The 14,506-nt window shown below is 42.1% G+C and overlaps 1 protein-coding gene across 2 annotated transcripts in view; it reads right to left on the reverse strand.

Annotated features, from left to right (window-relative positions):
- Positions 1 to 14,294, reverse strand: part of ZNF516 (zinc finger protein 516) — a 99,709-nt gene extending 85,415 nt beyond the window's left edge. The window contains exon 1 of one of the 2 annotated variants that reach the window (XM_027678531.1): positions 13,781 to 14,293. The gene's annotated coding sequence lies outside the window, so the exon portion shown is untranslated. Of the gene's footprint in view, positions 1 to 13,780 lie in introns of both variants that reach the window. The other variant, XM_027678522.1, reaches the window with a different exon arrangement.
- Between the last annotated feature and the right edge of the window lie 212 nt (positions 14,295 to 14,506).

Below are 14,506 nucleotides of genomic sequence, written 5' to 3' on the forward strand. Positions count from 1 at the left end.
CTGCTCCTTCAGTTCCTGACTTTGCACCTGCAGCTCTGCCATCCTTCAGGTATCTGGGTGGAAGCATCAGCTGGGGCCTCAACCCACGAACTGCAGCAGCATGCAGCAGGGCTATCCTGCACAGTGGTATTGCGTTATATACCCAACGAGGCTTTTAAATCATCCTGATGGTGACAGCCTCCCTTAGGATATCCTCAATGCTATCATTTGGGCTACCTCAGACCTCTCTGACTGAGCATAATAAATCACAGCTGACTTGGGAAGAGTATCAAGTGCCTCAAGGTCTTGAAAAACACAGCCAGTGGGGAGCTGTAAGGATCCTGACACTTTATAGATATGAAAACTACGTCTGAGCATCAAGTGCTAAATCTAGTGCTTGGGGGCACTGCAGATCTGTGACACTTCCAGGAGGACTTTAAATCCATAAACTTATGGATGGATGACACACATTATGCCAATACATAAATACAGCAGTTTCAAGCAGTAGACAAACTGTTTCTCCTGCCACTTACTATAAACTACCTGCTTTTAACACCCTAGTTAGTAACATTTCAAACAGAAGTACTGATTGCAAACCAATTATTTGAGCTCCAATATTAGGCAATAGTGAATCGTTAATTGCCTCTGAAACTAAACCCCCAGTTGTATAGGCTGACCCACATGAGCGAATCTTTGCAATCAGTTCAATAGACTTCCAAGGGGCCATTAGCATCTGCCTATGTGGATCAGCTTGCCAGACCAAGGATGAGTGTTAAATTACAAGCTTTGTACTCATGGCAAGTATGTTGATTAAATAAATAAATAAATATAGATCAATTTTGTTATTGGCAGCATGGCAACCCCATGCAAAAATTTCAAAACCTATTTTCATTTTGAACTCACTCTAATATTAGTTAAAAATATCAAATCAATAGCATCCTTTAATGTTTAACCAAACAGCTACATTTGTCCCTGGTTAAACTCTGCCAACACTGGAAAAGAACCAGAGATTAATTTGGTTGAATGAATTTGGCTTTTAACCTAGACAATAAAATTTACTAGTATAAGAGCTTAAATCCCAACTGGCAACATAAGGATGCCTTAGGGTACACTCTGGTTCTTGCTAACACTACATATCCACCTTTGTAGCTTTAAAATAAATCTCTGACTTTTGTTTCCACATGTATAGGCATATACTATATTTATACCACACACAAAAAAAAAATCAACAGTTACTTGCAAGGGTTAATAATATGATGCTTGCTAATGCATAACCTCAAAACTATAGAGGACTACAAATAACCTACTTCTGCAAAACCAGGAGAAGGAAAAAAAAAAGAAAAAAACCCTGAAATCTGCTCTTCACCAAAATAAAAGAAGCAGAATCCTGAACAACTACAGGATTCTGAAGTCCATCCATTAAATTACATTCTTATGTTTGACATTAAGTTCATCTACACTTACTGCTATTCCAGCTAGCAAGAACTTTTTTTTAACAGTACTTAGCTAGGTGTCTTCTGTTGTATTTGAGGAACTACAGGAAACAATCTGTTTCTAAAGCCGTAATGACAACATTGCCTTCGTTTTCCCAACGTTACCCAACAAGTCATGTACCATTTTCTGTTAACAACTGACCTCTTGTTTAAATGAATACATTCAAAGCATGCAGGTCTATATCCTGTATGCACAGAGGACCAAACTGGCCTGACCTACACCCCTGAATTCTCCATGTCAGTGGGTAGAGATGACAAAGAGTTGAGGAGAATTCAAGCCTACAATGTCATGAAGGAGGCAAAGGGACAGAAGTGCACTGTCATAAATACAAAATGTTCTACATCATTATGTGTGGCCAAAGAGGCACTTGTACCTACAAGGCTGCAGGTATTCTGTTTGCATGACTTTAAACAGGTGGCCAGCATCAATAACAGATATGGAACCAACAATTTCATATTTTTCAAGTCCTGGCCTGATAACACCAACCTTTTTTTTAATTTTTGTATGTGTGTATGCCCAGGCAATACCAAGCTTAGGATGACTAAGTCATAATATCACCCTATTTGGCCAGGCTGGGCAACCATTGCTAACACTGGCAAACTCCTACTCTCAAGAAAGTGCCTCTCAAGTCAGCGAGATTCCTCAGATGAGTAAGAAGTGCTCACTGATGTCAGTAAAGATTATCCAGTGAGAGCTTTGAAGGTGTTATTTTGTACTGGTGTGTGTGCACATGCACAGGAACAGACATGACTCCCTAAAAGCCATGAATTCATCATCAACCTACAAGGCAGTATGGGTTACTGAAAAAGTTGTCAGAAAGTGAGATACATGATCCTATGCCATGACCTCAAGGTGAGAATAACCTCAGTGTAGGCTGTACCTACCAATACCAGGATTAACACGACTCAAGGAGTACAGGGCTGAAGTAAAGTACACAGAGGCACGAGACAAATGCCATGAGTGTATCTCCTTCTGCTAGCCCAGTTCCCTGCCATCCTGCTACACTTTCTATGCCACAGTGCACATTCAGCACACCTAAAGCCAAGCTCTAGTCTCACATATGCTGATGTAAATTTAAATTAACGTGACTGAAGTCACTGGAGCAACACTACCAAAATGCACAGCAACTGCGCAAGGCTTAGTCTCTGGGGTCACACTGATGTAACGTCCTAAAGTGGTAGAATTTGTATCATTTTCTGACCACTGCCTAAAAGAAACTGCAATGGCACTTACATGTCCACGGGATGTGGCACCACTTCACTCCCAGCTGCACTGCTACATAAAACTAAGCTTTGTATCTGCGCATATGCCATGTAGCTCTTACTAATAGGCTGAATTACCAAAACCAAAAAGTTGCTGCTGCTGTTTGCAAAAGCACAATATCTTTGCAGTGAAAGTAAATTCCATTAAAAAATCCTTTACCCCAAGGGCCAGAGCTGTATTCACATGGGTATGCACACACTACATGGCATGACAAACGTTTTCCTCTTTGGTCACTCTCATCTCCTGTGTGACTTATCACTGTCATCTTTTCACTACTACCTCTCTATAATAGACACAAAGAGGGAGGGCTAAAGAACTACCCTCATTTGTTCCAGGTAGCTGGCAGGTTAACTTCTGGGATGACCCAAGGACATTGGCATTGACCACATTTCTAGGCACCCACAAAGTGATGCAGACACAGAGCCCCATGGTGCTGTTTTCTTGCAAGCCTGGGGCAGGACCAATTCCTGCACAGAAACCAGCTGAGTTTGGAGGAGAGCAGAAAACATTTCCACGGCATCACCACACAGGCAGCCATCAGTACCAGGAAGACTGTGGCCAAATTTTTGCCTTGTATTGTGTATACCCATTCAAACACCAGATGTGGATCAAACGCTGAGGTTGGCTTCCCCCCACTCTAGTAAAAGACACAGTAAATTCAATTCTAATAGCTTATTATTGTGAAGAGGGCTGTGATAATTAACAGACATGTATTAGCATTTAATTTGACAGCAGATATGCTTTGGAGAACTTTAATGACCCATTAATGGATCCATACAACCACATGTACACAGAGAAGATAAAATCAAGTCCTGGGACTTAGTCTTACAATGTGTTTGTACACATCCCAGAAAACCAGCAACAGATCATCATTGCTACTGGGTGCCACCCTATGACAACAGTTTATAATTATACACTCTTGATAAATCGTAATCTTCTGTAAGCCTAAACCGCTGACTTTGTGTCAGATAAAAACAGATGCCTGCTGTGTTCCCACACGCCTTTACCTGACCATCATGTGGTTAGATTTAGAGGATGACTGTTAGCAAAAGGAAGTTATCAAAACCAAAGAAGCCTGGAAAAAGGAAGTGCTGCAAGTCCTCATTTTATCTCCTTTATAACACTAAAAACATAAAGTCACTACTTCTTTTTAAGAGACCAGAAATGTTATACCCAGCACATTCTTTGTAAAAGTAATCAGAGTTAAGGTTGTAGCAGTAGAAGTCACCTCTAGAAAATGTGCTTTCAGGACAGATTCATCACAGTATTCACAGAAAAGACGGAGGATGAACAACAGACTTCCCAAGTGCTTTTTTTTAATGGCTGGTTTTGCTGACACACATCTTTCACAAACCTAGCTAGTCCTAACAAATCCCATTCATTCACAGCAATTTGTTTCCTTTTTTAAGGAAGTTTGCTACCAGCGCTAAAAATTAATCAGCCTTAGGTGGCTGTTAGCATCCCCCCTGATATCCTCCCAACCCTTCTGTGCCAACAGCCTGGTTTCTCCGCATAGCTTCGTCCTTCTCACAGGGCCCTTGCAACACTCAGAATGCTCCCATTTTCATCCTGAATGCAAACCTGCTCCACTTCATATTCCTCCTCCAAAAACTCTCATGCTCAGCATGCCACATCCACCCACTCATCCCAAGTCTCTGCCACCTTCAGGTTTTGAATGTTGACACCAGCTCAAGTTCAGAAGTGTGCAGCAGTTGATAAAATGGGACTGCAGAGCCAAGCACATCTGAGGGACAGGAGACAGGAAAAGGGTCTTCAATAAATGATGATTTGTGCAGTAGAAACCAAGTCTTAAGTCTGTTACAAAGTAACTACACAGAAGAAAAATTCATTTGCCTCATGCACATGCAAACACATGTGCTCAGCCAACCTCCTCTTCTATGCTTAACATTTCTCCACAACCCCCACTACCACTCTAATATTTCCCAGGACCCCTGGTGATGAAGCAGGACCACACATGCTAGACACCAGACAAAACACCAGGTATCCCCGATACCCTGGTCCTACGCTGCTCTGCACGCTCTCATCTCGTTCTCATGCTGCTGTGGGATGGCAGAGACCATCACCAAGAGGGAATGATTCTTTTAATACCTTAACACAGATAACTACAGATTCCTGCCATGGTAATTTCTGATGAAACAAAGTATAAAGACACCTACCTACAGAAACTCAGTGTCTCTAGGTATAGGGGAAACAGGTTCTCTGCCTTCAATGGTCTTCCTGGACATCCACAGCTTCTCCAAACACCCATTTTCTCCCCCTTATTTCTGCATGATCTTATTCTATTTTCCTTTAAGACTATGTTCAGCTCCTCACTCCCCGTCTTCCTCTCCTCCAGCTTTAACTACAGCTTCTGCCTGTACCAGCTCTTCACTGCCTCTAAGTGAAGAAACCGATGCTGATGCCAGCCATGAAACAGCTGAGAGACCTTTACAAGTGAACCACCTCCTATTGGCATAGCTCCGCTATCCCAAACACAAGCTGTAATTACCTTACTCGTGGGTGGAATTACACAAGGAGTAATTCTGGTTATCTGGTCTTCAATAAACTTCACAGAGCTGCTGTAAGACTCCACAAGAAAACTTGAGTCATCCTAGTCAAAATCCATTAGACCCTAACACCATGGAAGGAAAGTAAGGAAGATGATGTGTGAAGAGCATCTTTATTACTTCTCCACAAAATTATTTTTCTTTCTCCTGAGCAATGGGGGTTTTTTTCCTGCGCAGAGGAAGTACCAATGCAGAGCAGTATTCCCAACCTTACTGAGCCAGCAGGACTGCTGAAGGCCCCCACCACACTGCAGAGCAACCTGCACTGGGTCTGCACAATGAACTGCAAGAGACTCGAAACAAACTTCACACAAACTTCCTGACCCTGCCACTGCCCTGGGCTGCTCATCCTTCACCAAGTCCATTACGCTCTCTCTCTCATCCTCCAGGAGCACAAAACTCACAGAAGAGCCACGTTAAGCACGTAAACATCTGTCTTACTCTCCAGTTCAGTAATACAAGTCTTGATCCTTGGACACCAGTCCCAGAGTCTACGGGAGGCTTGGACAAGCTTTCTGTAAGGGCAGAAGAGGACCTAGTCTTTAGAAGGGTATGGAACTGGCCTGATCTCTTCTATCTTAAGGACCCATTTTCTTCCCTTTCACCAGCCTGCCAAACTGGTCAGTCTCTAGTGGATTCCTCTTTAGCTAGTATCTTCCACTCCTCTATCAAATCAAGTCAGCATTTCTCTTCTTAAACTTCTTGTTCTCCCCCTTATTTTCTGTCAGACCCAAGGACACAAAAACAGTTATGACTCTTTTCACCAACTTGAGCAGTGCTCCAAATCTAGCTAAAAAAGTTGCAGAAGTCTTCACCTGCCATTTCATTGCATTTCACTTGGCAAGCATTGAAATGCCAAATAAACATCACTAGGTTATCTCAAGCTGTACACCAGTACAAGGTAGCAAAGAGTGTGAAAGTCACAGCATCTCCTGAGCTAGACAGCAGAAAATAAGAGATATATATAAAAGGCTCCATCATGGCTCTCATCTTTTTATGAGAACTCAGAGGGGATGCCCCAATTTGCAAGTCTACTCCTTATTCAGAGATGAACACATGACCTGCAATACACAGGTGGCAGTTAAAAGATTTGGTTATGCAGGGGTACACACAGTTTGTTTGCAAGTTAGAACAGGACACACAGAAGCCACCAGTCTACTGTATAGACTGCACATCATATACATTGTCATAACTAAAAAATGCCCTAGGTTCTGCACTGAAACAGAAGACACAACAACAGGCATTTAAAGTTTTGCATTTAGTGGCCTGCACAAATTTCACAGATAATTTTACTGCTTTTGCTCCATTTTTCAGACTTTCAACAAGCCAACCCACCCTTTTACAATACTCAGGCTCCTTAGATGTCTATTCCAGAGTATAAAAATGTGGGGGGAAAGGCTGCCCACAGTCTAGAAACAACTTCTGAGCCCTAGACACGCTCCTTTTAAGTGCATGAAACTTTGAAGTGAAATATTAGCAATCCTCGCCTTTTTCACTGCTTACTTTTGTGATGGCGACCTATAATCCCTAATCAACCTAGAAAATAAATGACTGATAAACCAATCTGCTTGTAACCCCATTAACAGATTCTGGCCTCAGTATCAACAGGGTAATTTGCAGAGACTATTTTTAATCCCAACTGCTAAACCATTAATCCCACAATTTCCATATAGTATTTCCACCACCCTCCAAATTTACCAACAATTTTGCAACTCATTATAAAGCAGATAAATAAATAACATTTGCAAATATACACCTCCTGGCACTGGAGAACTGAGAGACTCCAATTACTCGGCTGATCCCGTTAAAGCCATTACTTTCTAATTGGAAGGAGCCATTCAGAAGCAAAGCTGTGTGTCTGGCATGTCACTTGACACCTGGTATGTACCACTCATGATAAGATGAACTCTCCAATATGCTTGCCACAACAAGAAGAAGTGGGTTATTTCACCATACCACCAATAGTCACAGCTCTCTTCTAAAATCTGTTCCAATTTAATGGGACCAAGGTTATCAACATAAATTGCCATGTTTTCTTAAACTGGTATTAAAACATTCTCCAACTATCATTATTAATGTCAATATAAATTATGCATTGAAGATAACAGCATTCATTACAGAGGTAAAATTTACCTGGAGGGAAAGAAAAAAAGAGACAAGCAGAGCAAATCTAATTAAAGTAAGTATTTATACATTTTGTACAGCTTTTTTCTATAGTTATGAAAACACTTCTCTAAAATGGCCTTAAAATAAGCATTCACAGAGCCATCAAAAACAGTACCAAGAAAGCATTGTGTTAATCAGCCAAAGGTACAGTTACACACAGAATGTTGCAAAGGGACTGACATGATAATACACAAGACTGGTAGTTTACCCAAGGAAGTATCAATGTGCTAGCACAACAATCTGGAAGACAGACCCTTGGATTCATGTACACAGTTACACACAGGAGGAAAGGCTGTATTTAGTGTCGGAAGGGTGGTGTTTAATGCTCCTTTCAACTTCTATAAATTACAACATCAGCCATTCCTAATTGGTATACATTAGCATTCAAACACTACGTTGAAATTAGAAGCTTAGCAGTTTTTCAGTACACTTATAGACACTTCACACAAACACATGAATAACCTTGTTGAAATATTTTAGAATTTCAAGGTTAAAAGAAACGACTTTAAGAGACAGATGGCGAGCAACTGGTACCTCACTGAGGAGCTCCACTGACTTTTGAAAGTTCTCACGCGAGAACCGTATGGGGATAACTCCTATTTACTGTGCACCTCAGGACCTCAGAGTAGAGCCTTACCTCCTAAAACCCTGAAGATATGCATAGCTAGAATAGCACAGGGGAAAAAGAGCCTAAAAATAAAACTCCCAGGGGCTCCAAATCCAAAGGGAAAATAAGATATCTTATTTCCCTAATTGCATAGTTTAAGTCAATCCTTAAGCCACTTGATTCACGGTTTTATCATACTTGTGGCTGCCAATAATGGCACCAGCTCACCAATACAGGTGCCTCCCAGTCTACCACGAAGGGAGCCAGAAAGCATCCATTAAAATAAACAACTAAGCAACCTCTGTGTGAAGGGAGCGGGGGGGGGGGGGGGGGAGAAAGTCTTTGCAAGCATATACTCGACCATCAAAGGAGCAGCTCTAGTTTCAGCCAGCAGAGACTGTAACACCTCGCCCCGCAACCCTTTACATCACACTGTGTCACTGGCTATTGTTCATAACTCTTCCCGCAAATCATTTCAACATTCAGAGACCAACTATGTCTTAAGGAAATTATTTCAGAAGGGAAAAATATTGCTTACTCATGAACCTGGTATCATTGTAACAATGAGGCAAAACAGCTAAAGACAATTACATTGCACAATCCTAAATGCATCATTTATTGTACTAGATTTCAGAAAAAGAACATTCTGAAACACTGAAATAAATCAGAGTATAAATGTGACTTGTTGTCAGCTCATACAATATGGGTTAAATGCTACCATATGGTGAGTGCACACACATTACCCTTTTAAAAACAAAGAACATGGCTAATCTCATTCCCAAATCTATTTTTAAATAAATAAACGCAATTATTTTAAAATTAGGCTACAATTGTGACTAAAACACCTCAGTTTCCACCAGCCCCTCTCCCTCTTTCTTTACTGAAAACTAACACCACTTCATTGCTCACCATCTTTTTTTAAAAGACAAGGAAAAATTACTATTCAGTCAGCTTCGTCCCCGTAATAAGACAACACAAGCATTTGTATGCAGTGTAAAAATAGTGACAAGCCAACTCACCGTTCTTCCTTTATTATACCTGCCAGAAAAGCAAAGCATGCGTGCATGTGTGTGTGTGTGTGTCTGTGTGTGTGTGTGTCTGTGCAATACGTTAAAACTCACTGACATACGATCCGGTTTTCAGCACACACTCCCAACAGGACCTGCCCGATAGAGAGAGCTCTCGTTTTCTCTGCACCCCCCAGCACATACTGAGACATACAGTTTTGGTATACTCTCAGTCAAAAAAGAACAACAAAAAAAGGACCAAAGGAAACACGTACGAAATACACACAGTGTAGCTGGAGCGGATGCTGTTGGTTTGAAAATTGTCTGTCTAGCCTCTGTGCTGAGTATTTGTTTTTATCATTATACTACAAATGAAACATGTCAGGAGTCTAAAAATAGCTACAAATTGTAATTACATATGCTTTGTAGTTTCTGTTGTACTTCAAAAAGAAGATTAAAAGCTAGATCATTTTAAAAACTGGCCTTAAAGATTTGGGGAGCCACAAAATTATTCTACTTTGCAATTTGGAGCACGCTGCTGGAAAACATCTCCTTTGGGACATAAATATGACAGCCCCAACATGGAGAAGCCAGCTCCCAACACCATACAGTGAGATGGCAAGAAAGAAAAGGGAGAAGAGTAGACAAAGAAAAAAGTAATTTCTTAGAGATTCTAAGAGTGCCCTGATTACAGATGTAATACTATAAGCTTTAATTAGGAGCTAAGTGCTGTGTGCTAAATTCATCCCCACACACACCACTGTAAATTCAAAGTCACCCTACTAAGTTACCTTGGGTTTACGACAACTGTACAACAGCAATGCCTGGCCTACAGCTTCTGCAACAGCCCTTAACGAAACGTGGATTTTGTTGAACAAGCGTTAAGCTACGCAATATCCTGCTGATACAAATTAAGTTCTTTCCCATAAGCAATGACTTAAATGAAAGGTTAGCAAAAATTAATTTTAAGTAGTCATCAGAAGGTAAACAGTCTTGAATCTTCAGTAAAGAGCCTCTGTTCCTCCATGACTCAAAACAGTTTAGACCAGAGTCTTAAGCAGCCCCTGTCCCAGTGTCCCTGCAATGGGCACTCACAACTCAGGAGCGGTAATCAAACAACTTATTTTAGAGCAGCTGTGTGTTACTCCTATTATACCTGCTAGAATTTATTAGGCAATAAATAGTTTGGTAGCAACTTAAGAGATGCAAGTATTGTCCATCCACACACTAATTTAATCTCAGAACACACACTTAATGCCCTGAGTCCATTTGCATAAGCGCTGTTGCTGTAATACAGTTTCAGGAACACAAGGAGAAACTGCTAACACGAAGTGTGTAACAATGCTGATGGGCCTCTATAGATAACCAAGATGTAAACAACATCAAAAAATGAACAACCAGCATTGAGTAATCATCGCATTAAAAAAAAAAAAAACAGACCTCACTAGCTTCAAATGGCTAAGCAGGTTCAGCAGATCAAGAGAAGGAACATTTGCTGACTAACAGTTAGGTAATGAAAGTAAACATTTGCAATGAAGTCATCATCCTAATGAAAGCCATGGCAGTGTTAACTACCTAGACCATAATCCACTAGCAGGTTTTAATGCAGGCTCACTAACATAATATTTACTAGAATCACTCCAGCTGGAAAAGGAAAGGAAGTTTCATTTACTTCTAACGTAGAAGTGACAGTCAAGAAATACTGCTATCTGTTAAGCTGTTCTAACTCCCAAGTACTGTACTGGGAACACCCAGAGAGTTTCTGTGCAGTTGTAGTGAGTAACTGAACAACAGAATTTTGCCTTCAGTGTCTGAATCAGAACAGCTTTATCCTAGCACTGGTGTATAAATATTTGCATCATGTAAGATGTCTGCTTTGAAAAAACAATGTTGCTCCAAGTTTCAAATATTTGTATTGCAAATAACTAATCAAATAAATGAGACTCTTTTTTTTCCTTTTTTTTTTTTTTTGCTACACTGTGATAAGGTATCTGAATTAAGTTTATGGCTACAGAAAAAAAACAAATGACCATAGTAAGTTTTAGCTGATTAACTGCTGATATAACTAAGGAGTTCAGATTTGCATACAGAAACTGTAATTCCACACAGCATCACCTTCACGCAACTCCCAGTATGCAATGGGAGTGGCAAGTGTGCTTATCAGGGGGCAGCACTGGGTTCACAAGCAACAAGTCAATTTACAGGGTGGTTGTAGATGCTTTTACCCAACTGAGGAACATCATACTTATGTGAAAAACAGTACTAAGTCCATTTCCCTCTTCACTGCAGAATTCGAATGCCCATTCAGGCTTAAAAGGTATGTATCTACAAATTCATACTTGTGTCTCAAAAACTTAAACAGGCGCATTTTCTTGTAAAATTTGCAAGCCTAGACAAGTTGCTTCCTGCAAAATGCAATCACTCTGCATTTCAGCTTTCTATTTTGATGACTTTAAGAAACAGTATAGTCAAATCCAGATTTCCAATTTCAGTACACATATACAGACTTCATCACTAGTCTCACAAAATCTTAGGCATTGGATCATTTTGCATACTGTATGTAATCCCAGACAAATCCTGGAATTTCTTGGCACAAATTTAAGTCTTCACAGAAGTGAGGCCTTCAAAGCTGACAGGTTTTGGATCACAGTAAATATAGATGTCCTTCATTAGATGGGACCTCAGCATAAAACTCACCAGTCAGGATCACAGATAACTACAGATAACTGTTGAAGTCACCTGCACACAAAGGCCTTAACAAAAAAATCCAAATAAACAGATTGCCCAAAGTTTGCAAAGTTGGTGACTACACAATTTCTATGAGGATACTCTTCCAAGATACTCTTCTTGTGCAAACACCCACAGCAGGGTGCATTTTAAAGATAACTCGTTTTTCAGTCAACTGAAGCCAAGGACACAGCTTCTTAAGGTGATTTGTAAAGGGTTAAGACATAAAATGAGGGATCAATTCAATAGGCATAGATTCAGAATGGTGGCACAATCATTTTCAATCCCTTCAGTGAGTAGTTCTGTACTGATAATTGCTATTGTTAAATCTTGGTGACAGCACAATACTATGACCAACTATAAAATCGTATGATTAACCTAATTTTTAAAGCAAAGACATTAGTCACTGTCACAGGGAAACTTTAATCTACAAAAGTTGAATGTCACTCCTGTTGCTCCATTCCAAGTAGACACAGTTACTGAGGTCACTTGCAAACAACAGTAGGTAGATTTCACCCTAGTGATGTAAACTGTTTTTTTTCTATGATGCACAGAGAAGCAGTCATTCACGGAGAGACTGTATGCAGTTCTTGATGCAAATTGTCTCGTACAGCAACTTCAAAGGTTGTGCTGAGCTTAGACAAGGGCCGTGCTAACAAAGACCACTCCTCTCTTTAAACATGTTTAAGATCATTCTTTAGTACAATTCTTATTCTCACTGATGCTTTATTTTTTCTTCTTTTTTTTTCCCCTGTAGGCATTACCTCTGCATATTAAACTGAACAATTTAGAGGGGGGTTATAATGCCCTATTGTTTATACAGACCACATAGCACTTAGCACTAACTAGATGTCACTTCAACATCACTCAGTTTTATAGGAACTAAAGGCTTGAAAACAAACCCCAGGCAAGAAATTTTAGAGATATCTAAAAACCAGTTTACACTAGGAGCTAGTAAAGGTGTGCACGCACCAGCAACAGAGTCCCACACAAATTACTTTATTGTACAGAGAGCATTCAAGATACCTATGGCAGCTACTCTTGTAAAACTAAAGATGTCTCCTGGAATAACTGCACCATGATACTAATTACACCACTGGTGCTCCTACGTCACTTCAGCTTCCAGTTTCACCAGGGAGGAAGCTCCAAAAACCACTGTGGCCCACCCAGGTGGGACAAAATGAGGTGCACAGAGCAGCACATGACCAGGCCGACTGTGGGGTTTTGTGACTGAAGCAAAGGACACACTGCTGGGAAACAAAGCAGCAGCATCCACTGAGAGACAACACACCCTAGCTGGCTGCCGCAGACAAAACTACCTGAGCAAAAGTACCAAAATACTCCCTATCTCAATGAAACTTCTGCTCCCATCACCACTACCCTCCCTGGCACTGCTTCCCCCAAAATACCAAACACCTCTTACAATACAGTTATTTTTGGCCCACTAGCAGCAGACAGCCTGGCGGGCAAGCACAGGGGGGTTGTCGCAGCACCCAAGGCACTTTACCACCCGTACCTGCCTGTGGGACACAGACCCCGCGCCACACACACTTGCACCTGCCTCAGTGAAGCAATCTCACACTGCAGCACCCATGTGACCCCCGTTCTGCTGTGCGCACACATACCCGGCAGGACCTACAGGCACACACGTCTGGCTCACGTGCAGCAATGCAATATACTCCATCCTCGCCCTGCATGTGTGCACACACACTGCTTGCCACAACACCCTTCCCTGCCCTGCGTGCACCTGCCCCGCATGCAACAGCGTGCTCCCCAATATGTACATACACACTTCTCCCTGTCCCATCTACTTGCGAGGCTGACGGCGGGCAGCTGTCGGTCACTGCCCTCCCTCAGGGTCAGCATCCTCTTGCTTGGTCCAAGACACACAGGGCCTTAACACACCCACAGGAAAGCAATGGTCAAAAATCAAGACGCTCACATCCTCCAAAATAAAACTCTCAACCTACCCACACGTCACGCGCAGGGATGAGGACACAAGGGAAATCTGACACATCTTGAGAAAAACTCCTCCTCCTCTCAAATCAACCCATGTCATGCCATTCAGCTTTTGCTTAAAATTACACATTTCTCTTTCTTTTTTTTTGGATTGGGGGGAGAAGGCAACGAAATACACGGTTGCCAAGTCGAGTTAATGAAAAACCCTTTGGCTGTTAACTCATTTAGTGCAGCAAGCATGAAATAAAGTCCATGGCACGGGGCCAAAGCGCAGTGGCCCTTTGCCGGGCAGGCTTCTGGGACCTCTCCCCGGCCGCCGAGGAGCCAGCCCTGAGCACAGCGGCGAGCCCACGGTTTTGAGGAGAAAATCTCTAGAAATCTGTGAAACCTCCTCAAAAAAAATAAAATTTAAAAAAAAAATTACACGCGAAAATCAAAATATCGATGGCTCTGCCAGGCCCGAGGAGATTTTTCATCAAGGCAGTTTTGCACCCACTTCCAAAATAAGCCCGACCACTCCGCTGAGGGGGGATCGGCGAGGGGACATCAACACCGAGGCTGGGCGGGAGGTGCGCGCAGCGCCGGGCAGGGGGTAAGGCAGGGGCACGGCGGCTCCCCGCCCCACCTCGCCGCGCCCCAACACCCTGGGGCCGAGCGGGGCCGGGCCGGGCCGGGCCGGGCGGTGGCGGGGGGCGGGCCCGCGGGCTGAGGCCGCCCCGGCGGGGCGGGAACGCCGG

The sequence above is a fragment of the Neopelma chrysocephalum genome, unplaced genomic scaffold (assembly GCF_003984885.1).
Source record: "Neopelma chrysocephalum unplaced genomic scaffold, ASM398488v2 Primary Assembly neopelma1_22b, whole genome shotgun sequence".
Classification (NCBI taxonomy): Eukaryota; Metazoa; Chordata; class Aves; order Passeriformes; family Pipridae; genus Neopelma; species Neopelma chrysocephalum.